This window comes from Periplaneta americana, chromosome 8 (genome assembly GCF_040183065.1).
Source record: "Periplaneta americana isolate PAMFEO1 chromosome 8, P.americana_PAMFEO1_priV1, whole genome shotgun sequence".
NCBI lineage: Eukaryota > Metazoa > Arthropoda > Insecta > Blattodea > Blattidae > Periplaneta > Periplaneta americana.
In genome coordinates, this window is record NC_091124.1 from 148,159,294 (window position 1) to 148,175,583 (window position 16,290).

Here is a 16,290-nt window from a genome sequence, read left to right on the forward strand (position 1 = left end):
CATGTGTAAGAATAAAGTTCATAAAAAAAATGGAGGAAATGTCATTTCAGCATGCTGACCTGCCATGGCATGCATAAGCATCCCCTAAGCAGTGAAGAACGGATATGGTAAGTGGCGTCTGATAATCCTGGCTAGGTCATATGGACCTGCTAACCAACAGCAAGTGTGGTCCAAACAGTTTGGAGGTTGCGTGTGATTTAATCGCCATAATATAAAAATATGATGCCTATGTTAAAATGGTTATACATTTTTGCTATATCACTCTAATATATGAGCAAACTTTCAAAACGACATGTCCATTTTCAGAAAATACACTTCAGATGCCAAAAACTTACATTTCTGCAATGAAAAAAAAATATGTTCTGTGGTGAAATATTAATTTTTTTTTTCTTTTTTGCTATAGATTCTTATAAAATTTCACCGCAGAAAAAACTCATTTATTACAGAGATACATATTTGTATCATTTTCTGAAAATGGACATGTCAGTTTTGAAAGTTTACTCCTCATGTGTAAGAATAAAGTTAAAAAAAAATTAGAAATGTTTGGTTGAGTGAGAAATACGGTAAATGCTAGCAATTGAAAAGGCCAAAATGGAACTTGTTAATTAAAAGATTACCATATATCCAGATTCTCATATCTGGTCAGACTATCTTACAACAGCAGCAGCAGCAGCATTTTCCACTTTACAGTAGTTTATGCCATATCCACCAGGCATAGCTTTGCTGAGTGCACTACTCCATCAAACAGGTGGCAGGCCTATCGCAGAGAAGTTATGATGAAGAGGGAATGAGTTGGGTTGTAGCCCTTGAAATTGATTCTATCCCAGCATTCGCCTGGAGGGATTTTGGAAACTACAAAAAAAAAAACCCCCAAGTCAAGATAGGTAGCCTCTGGAATGTAACTCCCCAACCTCCCAAATGAAAGGTGTGATTATTGGCCATTACACCATCATACATGTCTCCAGTGGTATGGACATATTGAAATCATATCCAAAGAAGGAAATAACAAGCCGTTTTGGAATAAGACATCTGGAAAAAAAAAAAAAAAAAAAAAGACGAGAAAAGATCATGTAGTATTTATTTGAATAAGAAATACGAAATTCAACGAACAGATACAAAAGAATGGTATGTACAATATAGTCGTCATCATCAACAACAACCTTAACTAGGACTGGACCATTTGGCCTGTTCTGCAGTGGAGATTATAGGCTAATCTTAAGATATTTGTAAGCAACAAGTCTTCACTGTCACATGATCAGCATAGCACAGTTCCACTGCATAAGCCAACAGAACCAACACAAGACAAGAAATACGAGAGGGAATGAAAACCCAAATAACAAAATGACTTTTGTACCACTCTGCATTTAATGTCATGACTGGTTCCCCACCTCACTCTCAGCTGGGCTGGTATCTTGCCTGGTGTTACCATGCAAAGGGAAGTTAGTTTCCTATTCCTATTTTTGTTGTTAATAACCGCAGAATTACTTAGATATAAACACAGGTTGCAACGAAATAATTCGACAAAACTTCAGGTATGGATTCCCCATATGTTTAGAAGAAAAACAATTGGGTCTGGAAATGCTTCATTTGTAAGCAGGGTTTACAAGTACGATCATAGTGCAGTCCAGTATGTTTGCTTGCTAGATTATAATGCATTCTATTTACATTTCCTTAGAGCAACTGTTCGAAATTTTCATTTTGTCTGAATACAGACTCCAGTTCATCTCATCAAGCTCCGAACATGCTTGGCCTCCAGCTCACCAGGGGGCATTTACAGTATAGTCCGGGGTCAGCTTACTTAATACCCTAAGGGTGAAACCTAACCATTTTTCCCCTATGCTAGTGGATTATAATGATTTTCTAGCTCTCAGGTTGAATTTTTTTACCAACTTAGTTTCGAATTTCGGGTACTGACAAATACTACAACTGGCAGTTATTTTCTAACTGTTATGTTGGCATCAATAACTTCGGTTTGCAGTAAAGTAAACAGATGAAAATGAAAGTACCTAGGCTTGTGAATTAGAATAATTAATTAGTAATACCGATATTAATATTAATATCAATACACAATTCAATTCTGTTGCATTGTGATTCCAATTCAACTCTCTATTAAGGTAAGTGTAATTAAATACGAACTTATAGACTTACTTCATATGAAACATGCATGTAAATATATTGACATTTTAATTAAATTCTTTTGTGTTTAGATTTTTATTAAAATGACCAAGAGAGGAAACAGTATAGTAGCGACTTCTCCAAGAAAGAAAGTGCTTGAAAGTATTTCAAGTAAGCTATACATTTTAAAGTGGTGTTCTGTTTTCGGAATTTGTACTAATCATTTCATGCGATCAAACTACATTTTTATTGTTTCTTGTTCACGTTAACACTTGTTTAAAACTTGAAACTATATTAGTCGAACCGTTAAAAGTGTTATAATTTAAACAGGTTATGTACCTATGACACCAGACCGGTGTTGAAATAGGCCAGTCTGTCATAAGTACATAACCTGTTTAAATTATAACACTTTTAACAATTCAACTAATATATATTTTTAGGTTAGGTCTCGTAAATCGTAAATTGTTTAGTTAAACCAATGAATTTCATGTTGCCAAACAAAATATATTTTAATATTAGATCATACTAATCCTAATAACCAACATAACATGCGAGAATTCCAGAAGGAAATATATACTACAGTATTTCATAAATTATTGAATCATGTAGAATACACCTCGCAACATAAAGATGAGATGTGGTAAATAAGTAAGACATGTAGTTATTGTTAATTACATTATTATTATTTCAGTACGTAGCATTATGATTTTTCCCTCTTTGGTGATAACTGATATTAGTTGGCAACACTGAAGAGATGGCCAAATTAGACTTTTAGGAACTACACTTTCGTGATCCTCACTATAGTTGGTGTATTCGACTCCTGTAAACAAATGTACGGTGTGCACTATGATCTACTTGCAACCCCTACTCACAAACCAAGCATTTCCAAACCTATACTGATATAATCATTTTTTCTTCTATACATATAAGGAGTGCATAACCGAAATTTTCCAACTTTTTTTATTACGGTTACACCCTGTACATTAAACAATACAACTACAACTATACATTTTAATATATAAGAATAAGTACATTATACACTGACCAGTAAAAAAAACCGATCACTTGAAAAAAATACTAAAAGTCAAGTTTTTAATGTGAATTATGAAGCAATAGCAGAAATAACATAACTGTAATCGTACTCAATTTAAAGATTACACTTTTATGAACTTGTGACACATAAATTCACACCTTTCACTCCAATTTCGAGTCAATGACCGTCATATGTTCATAAATCTACACTTTTATTGAAATTTTGTAAAATTTTTCACTTAACTTTCAGCTGAATATTTGTCCACTAAACTTCACTGAAAATTATATTGATGCACAAAACTTAAATTCACACTAACAATAACTGAAACAAACACTCAGTATCTGGTGTGTCCCTCTCTGGCCCTAATTACAGCCGCCATTCTCTGAGGCATGGTTTCGATTAAGGTTATGATGTCTCTCTGGTCGATATTGTCCCATTCCTCTTGGAGTGCCACCTGCAGATCACCTAAGGTCTCCGGAACAGGATTACGATCTTGGATACGTCTACTCAACCTATCCCAGAGGTTTTGTACAGGGTTTAGGTCGGGACTCCGAGCTGGCCGGTTGAGACGAACAATCTCCAATGCATCAAGATACTGTGATATGCAGTGTGCTGCATGTGGACGAGTATTGTCATGCATGAATATGAAATCATCTCCAATAAATGGAGCAAAATCTCGATGTAGTGGTGAGCGTTTAGACTACCATTCTCGATGATCACCAATTCCGTTCGGGCCTCCATAGAGATGCCGCCCCACACCATCACTGAGCCTCCACCAAATGGTGTCCTTGCAGACAATGTGCACTCTGCATACCAGTCTCCAGATCGTCTCCAGACTCTTTCCCTACCATTTGGGGATTTTAGGGAGAACCTGGACTCATCAGAGAACAGCACACTGCTCCACTTCTGCACAGTCCATTGGGCATGCTGACGAACGAACTGAAGACAGTCGGCTCGGTGCTGTCTGGTCAGATCTGTCCCGTAGCAGATCGTCATTATTGATGATTTTATTCTCCAAGGCGTTGTCGAACAGTCCTCTCGCTCACATTAACACCCCGCACATGTTGGTCGGTTCTGAGCTTCAACTGCTGTGGTATGGCGGTTTCTTAGAACCTGACTGACGAGAAATGGGTCATGTCGGGCTGAAGTCTTCCTTTTTCTGCCAGATCCAAGTCTTCTGGAGTAACTCTTTGTTTCCCGGAACCGTTTCACAGCCTCTTGCCTAGGTGTATGGTGCACCTATGGTAGCAGCGGCGTAACGGAGGCTGCATCCGTCACCAATGAAAGCAACAGCTCTGGCAACGTCTTGCGGTGACAGAGGCATTGTCTGAACTAAACTTACTGACGAAATGGCAAATAAACCATTTTCAACATTTGTTATTCATTTTCAAAAAGGAAAGGAAGCAATAAACCAATAAAACCTCTTCAGTTGTTTATGATGACCTACCCCACATGTTCAGCACAGAAACACACTCCTTCATTGTTAGGTGATAAACCGAAGATGAATTGGTGTGAAAGGCGTGAATTTACATGTCAAATGTTCATGAAAGTGTAATTTTTAAATTTAGTACGATAACAGTTATGTTATTTCCTAGATTACTTCATAATTTACATTTAAACTTGACTTTTAGAATTTTTTTCAAGTGATCGGTTTTTTTTGCCAGTCAGTGTAATAAGAGGTTAATTCAGTAGCAAGCTATATTGTTTCATAGCAGAATGGTCCCATGACTACTGCTGCTGCTGCACACAATCAATCACGAAATTCTATAAATGTAATTTGTTTACATGTGGTTTCAGATAGAAGATTAAACACATTATCACTTGAACCACAGCCCAGGATATGAAGGTGTATGTGGTAGTGGTGATAAGCTGATGATAATAATAAGTTATCTCAACTTTCTACACCTGTATATTCACTCTTAAATTGTTCTTGATGAACTGTAATTGCCAACCCATAAGTTGAGATTCTTTAGTGAAAAAAAAAAATGCTTTGCATGACTTCCTTTGCAAAAAAAGATTTATGACACGAAAGAATCTTCCTTGTTCCAAGAAGTTCTCTATGTCTATGACCTTGATGGTAATGGTGCACATGAGATTACAACAGGTTCAGAAATGACTCAAGAAGAAATAACCCTAATTCTGGTATTTATTTACATATTACATAAAAACAATCTCTACAATGTGTGACTAAAATTATATTTTGTCTTCATGCTTGTAAATCAGGAAGTTGCAAGACATCGGAATTGCAAATGTTGACCCTGAAATAACAATGAAATTTCTTTTATAATGTTTATGCTTTCTAGTAAGAAAAAATGTGACTTTATTTTCAAATAAGGGAGAAAATCCTCATTTTTACCAGTTCACAATCAGTAATGTGCTATTACTAGAACAATGTTAACCTCCTGAGTCCTGAGACATTTGTTGTTTTACTTTTAAACTTCAATATAATTTTACACTTCAAGGAAAAATGCTGAAAGAATCACATTTCATAAACAGGTCAGAGAAGAAAACTATAGACGATACTGATCAAAAAATGACACAGTAGTTATAGTTCTTAGAGGAGAAAAATTCGCTCCAGCTCCGGGGATTGAACCCGGGTCCTTTGTTCTACATACCAAGCGCTCTAACCACTGAGCTGCGCCAAAGTTCAATCCACAGCACCGGATCGAATCCCCCTCCTCTAGCGTTTTTCCCTTTGTGACCTTACTCCATGTTCGACATATATTACAGTAAGTCAACTGCCAATATACAAGGAGTGCACTCAATTGAGTGACTTGGTGGTTAAGAGTAACACTAAATTCTTACTAGAGCTTTAGTTCAGATAGATAGACACAACTTAAAATGAGTTACTGGACACGACCAAATAAAGAAACGTACAGAGCCATCATTTTAACTGGACTTGATTTCAGCAATGCTGTGACTGCAGGCACACAACACTCACCAGCCAACACTCCAGTCCCCACAGTCGGCAATTGCTGGACCAATGTAATGCATATACATTTAATAATAATAATAATAATAATAATAATAATAATAATAATAATAATAATAATTCTTTATTTATACTGGCAGAGTTAAGACCATAGGGCCTTCTCTTACACTCTATCAGGTCACATTCTTATGCATCAAGATAAACTGGATAAATGGATAATGCTAATTTAGTACCATTATTTTACAAATCAAAACTGTGAGTGTGCCTAACATTGCTTACTTTTTCAAACTGTCGAAATCATTCTTTTTGTGCTCGATATAGTTGTTGTACTGTCATAACAATATTCCATTTACATGTTGCAACTTTGCTCGCGAAATGTTGGCTATTTCTTCTTCTTATGTTATCTTGTAGTTCATCTAATATTCACGGATTTGATTAATACACTCCGTCTAAAAGTACTCCACTTAATAAAATTATAACCAGAATAGCAAAATTATTAGGAGTAAGTATTCTTAAGCATACATTTCAAAGTGGTATTCGGTTTTTGGAGATTGTACTAATAATTTCATGTGGTCAAACAAAACAAATTTTTAGATTAGGTGTTTAGTCAAACCAATGAATTTCATATTGCCAGACAAAATACATTTAAGATACTGTAGCCCACACCTGTGGAGTAACAGTCTGGCCACGAAACCAGGTGGCCCGGGTTCGAATCCCGGTCAGGGCAAGTTACCTGGTTGAGGTTTTTTCCGGGGTTTTCCCTCAACCCAATACGAGCAAATGCTGGGTAACTTTCGGTGCTGAACCCCAGACTCATTTCACCGGCATTATCACCTTCATTTCATTCAGACGCTAAATAACCTAGATGTTGATATAGCGTCATAAAATAACCCAATAAAAAAAAAGATACTGTAATACTGCAGTAGGTGATAGCTTAAATACATTTACAAATTCGACAGACAAATTATCAAACAGCAAGAAAGTAAATTTCCGATTTTCTCTTTTGCTATTAAATTGACAACCGTTCAATCACAATTTACATGCCACATCGGCCGAAAAAAATTCATGTTATATTATTGTAATTATCTTGATATTCCAGCTAATATTACATGAATGTTGGCCTATTAAACTATTATGGTGCTTAAAAAAGAATCCAGTTTTATATAACAACCAGATACTCTATAAAACTTAGGAACATTGACTCTGGCTGAATAATTTATTCATGACTGATCTAAATAATACTAAATGTGATGTTTCTTCAGAAAAACTATCACATCCGCTCTACTTGTTGCAGATATAACATTTGAGAAGTCCAGGACACACTACTGGGAAACTAACCATTTCTCTTTGTTCTGGACCTCTCACATGTTATATTGGTAATTAGTAACAAGTTTGAGGGAGGGGCTGTAACAGTGAATTAGAATATACAGGTGTCAAAGGATTTTTGTGCTGAAAGTATTTGTGGCTGTAAACTAAAATCACGTGTTCATAGCTATGTACAGTTGCCAAAAAAAAAAGTGGCCGCACTCGTGAACAGCGAATATTTTCAAAGTCCACTTCGGGTCGAGGCGATGTTACACGATGCATGTGCTTGTACAAGCAGTTCCGGAACTATGAAAGTGTTCCATATCTGCGCCTCGTAGACCAGCAGTAGAGTGCTTGTTTAATGATTCAAAGGCTGTGGGTTCGGGCCTTCTTCAAGTTTTCATTTTATTTTTTAATCGTTCTTTAGCGATGTAAATGATATTCAAATTATCATTTATATCCAGTTATCGTTCTTTATGGATATCACGTTATTTATATTTTGTTATCGTTCTTTAGAGATATGAATAAAATTCAAGTCATCATTTGTATTTCGTTATCGTTTTATAACGATATGAATAATAATTATTATTATTATTGTATCTCCAATGGGGGTTAGCCCTATTTTACATATGTACGTTAGGGCTATAGTTTTATTCACAAAAAAGATAAGCATAAAGAGAAATGGAAAATAAAATTAAATTAGCTTACACAATGTAAACAAAACACAAACAATCCGTAAATTAGGCATTGCGATTGCAAAACAAATATTAGTTATCAATTTTAAACATACAAAAACATTAACACACATACGTAACACTTCTATAACACAAATATGCAGCTTTCCGTACCATACATCATAAATTAATAAACAATAGTCACACAAACACAATCAAACTATAATTACGACATTGTGACGACATCAAGCATCCCATAACTGACTCACATACAGGCTGTTCCATGTGAAATCGGACAAAATTTCACAAAATCTGACCTCGCATTTTTTAAATAAAACGGTGCTTCTGTCATTGAAAGGCCTTCACTGGACAAGCCTAATGGTGAATTAAAATATCCCCAACTAGTATTACATTTCATTTTATAGAGCGTCAAATTTATCGTACTTTCGTAAAATTCTTAGCTTTGGAAGAATATTGCTCAGAGACATTTAGTGGTAGAATTTTCAACGACATCTCTTTTTAAAGCAGACTCAGAGAGTAATATAATGACTTTGGAGGGATTTTTTTAAAATTCTTATTCACTTGACTAGGCAGATTTATTTATTTTACTTTTTTTCTTTAAAAAATAGCTGAAACATAAAAATACGACAATATGGGCGACTTAATATAGAATAAAACACAGTTTACAGATCCAAAATTTTCTTTGGGTAAGTGTGAAAAAAAAAAATAAAGAAAGAATTCTCATCGTGGATTTCTTCACCGCGCGGCTGCATCCCACAGCAAGCTGAGCGTGTGCGTAGTTGGCCAACGCTAGCAGCTCGTAAGTTGCGTCATGCGAGTAGTTCACGCATTTGAAAACAACTCGAAATGAAAGACGTATTTCTCTTCAACACTATTGGCAGCATGGGAGAAAAGTTTCATTTCCAGCTTTGATGTGGAGACAGGTATGAAGGCATGCGATGTTCTTGTTCCAGTGGACTTTCCTCAATAGAAGCGAGCGATTGATTTAATTTTGGAATCTCAATTTCTTTCTGAAAGTCATTAGAAGAAGTCGTCATAGTCGTAGTCGTAGTAGTAGTAGTAGTTGTAGTAGTAGTAGTAGTAGTAGTAGTAGTAGTAGTAGTAGTAGTAGTAGTAGTAGTAGTAGTAGTAGTAGTAGTAGTAGTAGTAGTAGTAATAGTAGTAGTAGTAGTACCGTCACTTGTATTATCAGCACTATCCACTTCAATAATTTCCTCTCCTGTTCTTTCCTCTGTAACACTTGGGTTACCTGCGCTTCCTCCTACATTAGTTTTATCACTGTGATAGGTATCAGAATTGGGATTTGTAATTTGTTCAGCACAATATTTAGAAGTACCGGTAATATCCGTAGGGGATGGTCTCATTATGTACCTAAATTGTATCAGTATGTAACTACTTAATTCCGATCCAGTTTTATGTTCAACTGTGTAAGCAAATCTTATTCCTGGTTGAGTGTAAGAGAAGACCTTACGGCCTTAAATCTGCCAGGATAAATAAAGCCATTATTATTATTATTATTATTATTATTACTATTATTATTATTATTATTATTATCATTATTATTATTATAGTCTTGTATAATTGCAGGAACACGTTTTACACATTCTCACAGAGTTTTTTTAAGTTAATGGGAATGTTAAACTTTTCCAATATCCAATTTGGCACTACCTTCAACTTTTCTGTGGTACTTTTTCTATGTAATCGTTGGAAGGGGCTGAAGCAGCGATCTGTCCTAAAACGATTTTCCATTTTGGGCACCCTATAAAAAAGGATTTGACTTTTCAGTACCGATAATGTGTACATGTATTTTTGTGACGCGATTCTGTAATAGCATGATTGATAGCTATAATTCTTGCTTTTAAGGCAATACGTAATCATCATCTTACCTTAACAGAGTAGTTTTTGTTGAATTTTCTGCAACACAATAAAAGAAAACTTTCAAACAATGGAACTGAATATCCTCTGTCACCTGTAATAATATACGCAGAAGACTGGCTGGTGGGTCACGTATTCGTCTCATCCCTTGTGTTGTGACTACACACCAGCTGTTTCAAGGCCAGCTGATAAGAACATTCTGGCTCCTCTCACATCGCCGCATGACGCTGCAGGGAGCGCGTATTTTTATAGCGAGATTTGAAATATTTATTTTAAGGCTTTTCATTTAAAATAGCTTTTTAAAAAAAATTGTATGATTTTTGTCTCAACAATAACTAATATTATAGTATTTTATATCCATACTTTTTTGGTGGTAACAAGTTATAAATCACAAAAAACAGTACATCCATGATTTCCACAAACAATAAAATATATGTGTTACACCCCATTAATACACTTAAATGTGCACTACAAAATTAGCTATAGCTTAATTTTTTATTTCGAAGCCAGGCGTAGTAGTATGTATTTAAAGTAAGAAGAAAATACAAAATACGCTAAATTTTAAAGAATTTTATCTGAAAACTACTGGGCTAAGGAAAGCCAAAATTTGTACATTTACTAGTTCCCATATACTAAAGGTCTGTACGAATTTTCAGACAATTCTGACATGTCATGGTATTTCGTTGTCCGATTTCATATGGAATAGTCCATACATAACAAATCAAGCATCCGTTACAACACATACACTTCAACATAGTAACCACACTTTTAAAAGTTACAAATTTGGCTCCAAGAAGAATAAATAGGACACTGTTACTAATTACTATTCTTCTACAATTTCTTAAATACATCTGTAATAAATCTTTGAATCTTTGAAAGATTTAGGATCAAAAGTGCAGAAGAATCTCTGTGCATATGCAAAGAGAATCAGACTGTTGAACATTTGATTTTTCACTGTCCAGTGTTCGAAAGGAAAAGACACTTTTTAAGATATATCTCGGACTGCAATTTAAATTACTCCACACCCCTTTACCATTTTCTTAGAAAAAAATGTTGTTACAAACAATTCACAGAGTTTATACACCACATCCACGCAAGACTGTAGCTGTTAATTGTATATAAATTAATGATGTTATAAAATCCTAATGCACTATGTAAAACAAGGTGTCTATCTTTGGGACATAATAATAGTAATAACAACAATAACTATGTTTGTATTATAGATTTTACTATTGTTGAGTATTTGATGACAGGTATATAGTTTGTAACCATAAGTAATTTTGTTTTTTTTTTTTTTTTACTATCGCAAACCAACTATATAATAGGTGTTTTATTTGTAACTACGCCAATTCTGTGCATTATCTCATTAATATTGCTTAAAATTATGTATAAAATCACAAATTAATATAATAATCTTGCAATTTCTCTATACCTTCGATTATAATTTCTAATTTTATTTCATTTTGTTTTAACTGAAAGTAATTATTGCATAACGTATTTAGTATTGTTTACTGTCTCTTAATTAGTGTATTTATATTGTAACTATGATTCACACCTACTATTAATTCTTTAAAATTGTGTATTATCACTACATAATGTATTTCACATGTAACAAACTACAACCCTAATATACCAAAGGTAAAATAGGGTTTCAATATTTGGATAACAATAACAATAATAATAAATCTGTGAAATTCCGATATGAATAATATTCACGTTTTTTATATTGTTATTGTTCTTTATCGATATAAATAATATTCAAGTTATCATTTATATTCTGTTTTCCTTCATTAGCATTATAAAACAATATTCAAGTTATAAATAATCTGTATTTTATGTAAGTAATTATTATAACACAAATAACCATCTTTCTTTGTAAAATAGGTTATTTTATTTAGATAATTAAATACGTATTATATAATATCTTATATTAATTAAACAAACCGATATTTATCATTTATATTCTGTTATTGTTCTTTAGTGATACTGTATAAATAATATTCAAGTTATTTATATTGTAATTGTTCTTTAGCGATATAAATAACATAAATTTAATATTAGGTTTGGAAAAATCCAGTTGCATAATACTGGTATTAGTTTTTCTTTTTGTATTATTACATTATACTATCTTGAACCACAATAAAATGAAAAGGAGTAACGAGGAATTGAACCTGAGACGTTGACATCTAAATTCCGACGTTCGTCCGCTGAGCTACGAGGGCAAAAGTGTGGAAACATTTTCGGAAAAATTGGCCCAATCACACTCTAAGATTTTCTGATGATTCGTAGAAGCTAGTCCAGGATGCGGGGGGCAAAGGCTAATTGAGATTTCCCGGTCTCTGATCGGGTCAGACATCCTGATAGAATTAATATTTAACCCTTGCCATGACTTTCGGTGAAGTCCGGAGGGCTCAATTAGTCAAATCCACTCTCCTCATCTCCTCGCTTGGGCCCCCTGGAATTTAATAAGATGCGAAAGAGATAGTGGTGTGCGGAAAGCAACGGGATGTTACCGCATTTAGGCCTATCCTTCCCAAGAAAAACTGCAAACATGAACAAAGGAAGCTTTTAATAGAAGAAGAAAGATCTTCTGCGGACCTCTGGAAAAAGAACTAAGGAAGAGACTAGTGAAGTGCTTTGTGTGGAGTGTGGCATTGTATGGGGAAGGAACATGGACATTACGACGAAATGAAGAGAAACGAATTGAAGCATTTGAAATGTGGATGTGGAGAAGAACGGTGCGTGTGAAGTGGACAGACAGAATAAGAAATAAAATTGTGTTTGAAAAAGTGAGTGAAGAAAGAATGATGCTGAAACTGATTAGAAAGAGAAAAAGGAATTGGTTGGGTCTCTGGTTGAAAAGAATAATAGACGACATTAGGATATGTGGATCATATGCGGAGACTAAGAGGAAGGCAGAAAATAGGAAAGATTGGAGATTGCTGGGTTTGCAATGAAAGACCTGCCCATGGACAGAACACTTATGTATGTATGTATGTTCAGAATGCCTGGAATATCGTGTCTAAGAACAGTCGCTATTTGCAAAGACTAGTCAATTCCATGCCCATTCGACTGCAAGATGATCGAGATAAAAGGAAGACAAACGAAATATTGAATTGTGGCTTTTTGTTTTGTTTTTTGAACGCTTAATTGTTTGAATGTTTTAAGGCCGACGCCAGTAAATTTGTTTTGTTTATGCCACGAAAGATATTTTATTGAGAATAAAATCTTTTTTCTTTCCATTTGCAGCCACAATATCATAATGATAAAGTCATGGCATAATATATTAATGAACCTGATGTTAATTACTAAAATAATCGTAAAAGAGAAAGGAGCCATTATGTATAGTTTGTCTCTCTCAAAAACAGAACAAAAAAGAACATAAAAAGCACGAGGTTGTAGTCGAACGCAGGACCTCATGAATAAGAGGCCTGAATGCTACCGTTATGCTATCGAATAACACACAGTATACTTCAATTATAACTGTAGATATCAGGTAACGTGGTCCAACAACATGTAACATCGCCTGTCTCCAAATTGTAGCGAAGATACCCGAAGGGAACTTTGTTTCAGGAGAGCGGACACTTTTTCTTTTGACAGCTGTACATATCGCAGAAATCAATGAAACAAAATTAAATTATGCCTTCTTTGATGTAGCTTTTCTGGAGAATTATCTAAATATTAGCATACTTAAATCTATCATAGACCTAATATGTTGATCATTTTTCATTCATATAGCCCTAAATGTTGGTATCATGCATGAATTTTATGATATAACAATTTTAAGAAGGATTATGTTATTGTTTGTTATTGCAGCTTGGCTTTGCTACAGTTAGGAAAGTGATAACAAATTCACACACGGAGATCCCACTTGTGACATCAGGAAAACATAGACTACGTAAACGTCCAGTGACTGATGCTGATGATTTTACGAAGGATGCAATTGCGAGGTTTATTTATGACAAGTTACATAAAGGTAGGGAAGTTACAGGAATTATTGTGTTGATTTATGCAATATAATTCTGATATTAGTCATATGTATAAAAATCTCGCATAATTTTCATTTATTATTACAGGGGAAGTAGTAACAGCAGCAAAAGTTCTGGAACATATGAGTGATAATTACGAAACATATTTATTTAGAGGATCCTTATCATCAGTGAAAAAATTTTTTAAAGATACGAAATTTGTATGGTGCAAAGGGGATCCTTAGCGGACGATCATAGTGTTGTCATCAATACTATGAAGAAAATGTTTGAGGAGTTTAAATCCTTCATCAACGAGGAAGTGAGTGACCTCAAGAAATCCGTGGAATTTATTTCTAATAAATTTGATGTATTTAGCGAGGAGCTGAAGGCAGCAAAAGAAGAAATCAGGAATTTAGCTAAGGAGAACGAATTGCTGAAGCAGGAGATAGGTGAACTACAACAGTATTCACATAGGGACAATGTCGTTGTTTTTGGAGTGCCAGAATCTCCTAATGAAAACGTGTATGAAGTGATAGACAATGTGTCAGTAGCCATTGGAGGCAGTCAATACGTCCCGGACATCAGTGTAGCGCATCGACTGCCATCCAAGCCAGGTTAAGCCCCCGACCCATTGTCATCCGTTTCACGAGGAGAAGGAGCAAGGATGAATGGATGCAGTGCTACAAGAACGAGGTGCGAAAGGACAACAACGGACCCGGCATTCCACTTCAGAAGCTGAACGAGAATCTACCTACCGGAAGGTTCTCAGCAGGGGACCATTTAACAGCCGCGACTAGAAATCTGCTGAATAGCTCAAGAGATGCCGCCAGGAACAAAGGCTACCAATTCGTCTGGACAAGGGATGGAAAAGTACTGGTTCGCAGAGATGAAAGAAGTCCGGTTATTAAGATAAGTAGTACATATGACATAAATAACCTGTAAAGTCTTGCACATTATTCCAAACGTTTACTTTCTAGTATTTTTCTTAATGTTAACTAACAATGGAACACAATAATATTATAAATAAACTTAACCAGTACTACCACGAAAACAACAACGCCACAGAAAATTTCGAAGATCTCTCGCTCTGCAACAGTTATATTAGCACTAGTCTATCAAATTTAAAAATTCTTCATCTAAATATTCGTAGTATAAATAAAAATTATGATGAATTTTGTGTATTACTAGAAGATTTTACTTTCTTTTTCGATATAATAGTTCTTACTGAAGCCTGGATAGATCATGATAACGGTTTTGACTTACATGGCTATAAAAAATACGTTAAAATAAATAAATATAATAAATGTGATGGAATAGTGGTATATTTTAAAGATTATATTAACGTCTGCTCTAAGGATGTAAAATTTAATCACTGTAACTCTATTCATTTTGACTTTTCTATAGGCGATATTCCATTTTCTCTAACAGCAATTTACAAATCTCCAAATAATTGCAAAATTGATTTCCTGGATAAGTTAGCTTTGAACAATCTCTGTATGAACTAAAAGACGTTAAAAATCATATTATTTTAGGTGACATTAATATTCAAATTTTAGAACACAATTTAGATAACTCTGGCAACAGATATTTGAATATTATGCATGAATATGGTTTTTTGAAATACTTAAATGCTCCTACTCGATATAATGCATGCCTTGATCATATATTCTTCAAAACATCTATTAACTTAGATTTCAAATCTGGAGTATATAATAGTGCAATTACAGACCATTATATGGTATTTGGACTAGTCACTATCACTACTAAATATATTATTAAGGATCCCATCATAAATTCACATAATAATTGCAAGCAACATATTAATTACCGTAAAGAGGGGTGACTTTGAACGCCGAGGTGACTTTGAACAGTAATTTTGCACCTTTCTAAATTAAATGCTGTACCCAATTGCGATAAAACTGCTTAAGTGGTCAATAAACTAGTTCAGTTCTTTCACAATAGGGTACAACATTTAATTTAGAAAGGCGCAAAATTACTGTTCAAAGTCACCTCGGCGTTCAAAGTCACCCCACTTTACGGTACAAAGACTTAGTCGCAAATATTAGCTCAGAGACCTGGGAAACGGTTTTTGATTGCCAAAACGCTGAAGTTAGTTTTCAAAATTTTTACAAAATACTCTGCGATATAATAACTAAATATACCTTTCATACTTGTAATAATGTACCCAGTAAATATAAAAAAATAAAACCCTGGATTACTTCGGGTATTGTTAAATCAATCCGCACAAGAGACAGACTAGCCAAAAAAGTAAAACGTGAACCTTTGAATGAAGATTTATCAAAAAAATATAAAAGGTACAGAAATATCTTAACTTGCGTTATAAGAAATATGAAAGTTAGTTACTAC

At 34.5% G+C, this 16,290-nt stretch overlaps 1 protein-coding gene across 1 annotated transcript in view; it reads right to left on the bottom strand.

Moving 5' to 3' along the window:
* Nucleotides 1-5,276: 5,276 nt before the first annotated feature.
* Nucleotides 5,277-16,290, bottom strand: part of LOC138705139 (large ribosomal subunit protein mL43-like) — a 33,139-nt gene continuing 22,125 nt past the window's right edge. Inside the window, exon 5 of the mRNA XM_069833800.1 lies at nt 5,277-5,406. The gene's annotated coding sequence lies outside the window, so the exon portion shown is untranslated. The remainder of the gene's footprint in view (nt 5,407-16,290) is intronic.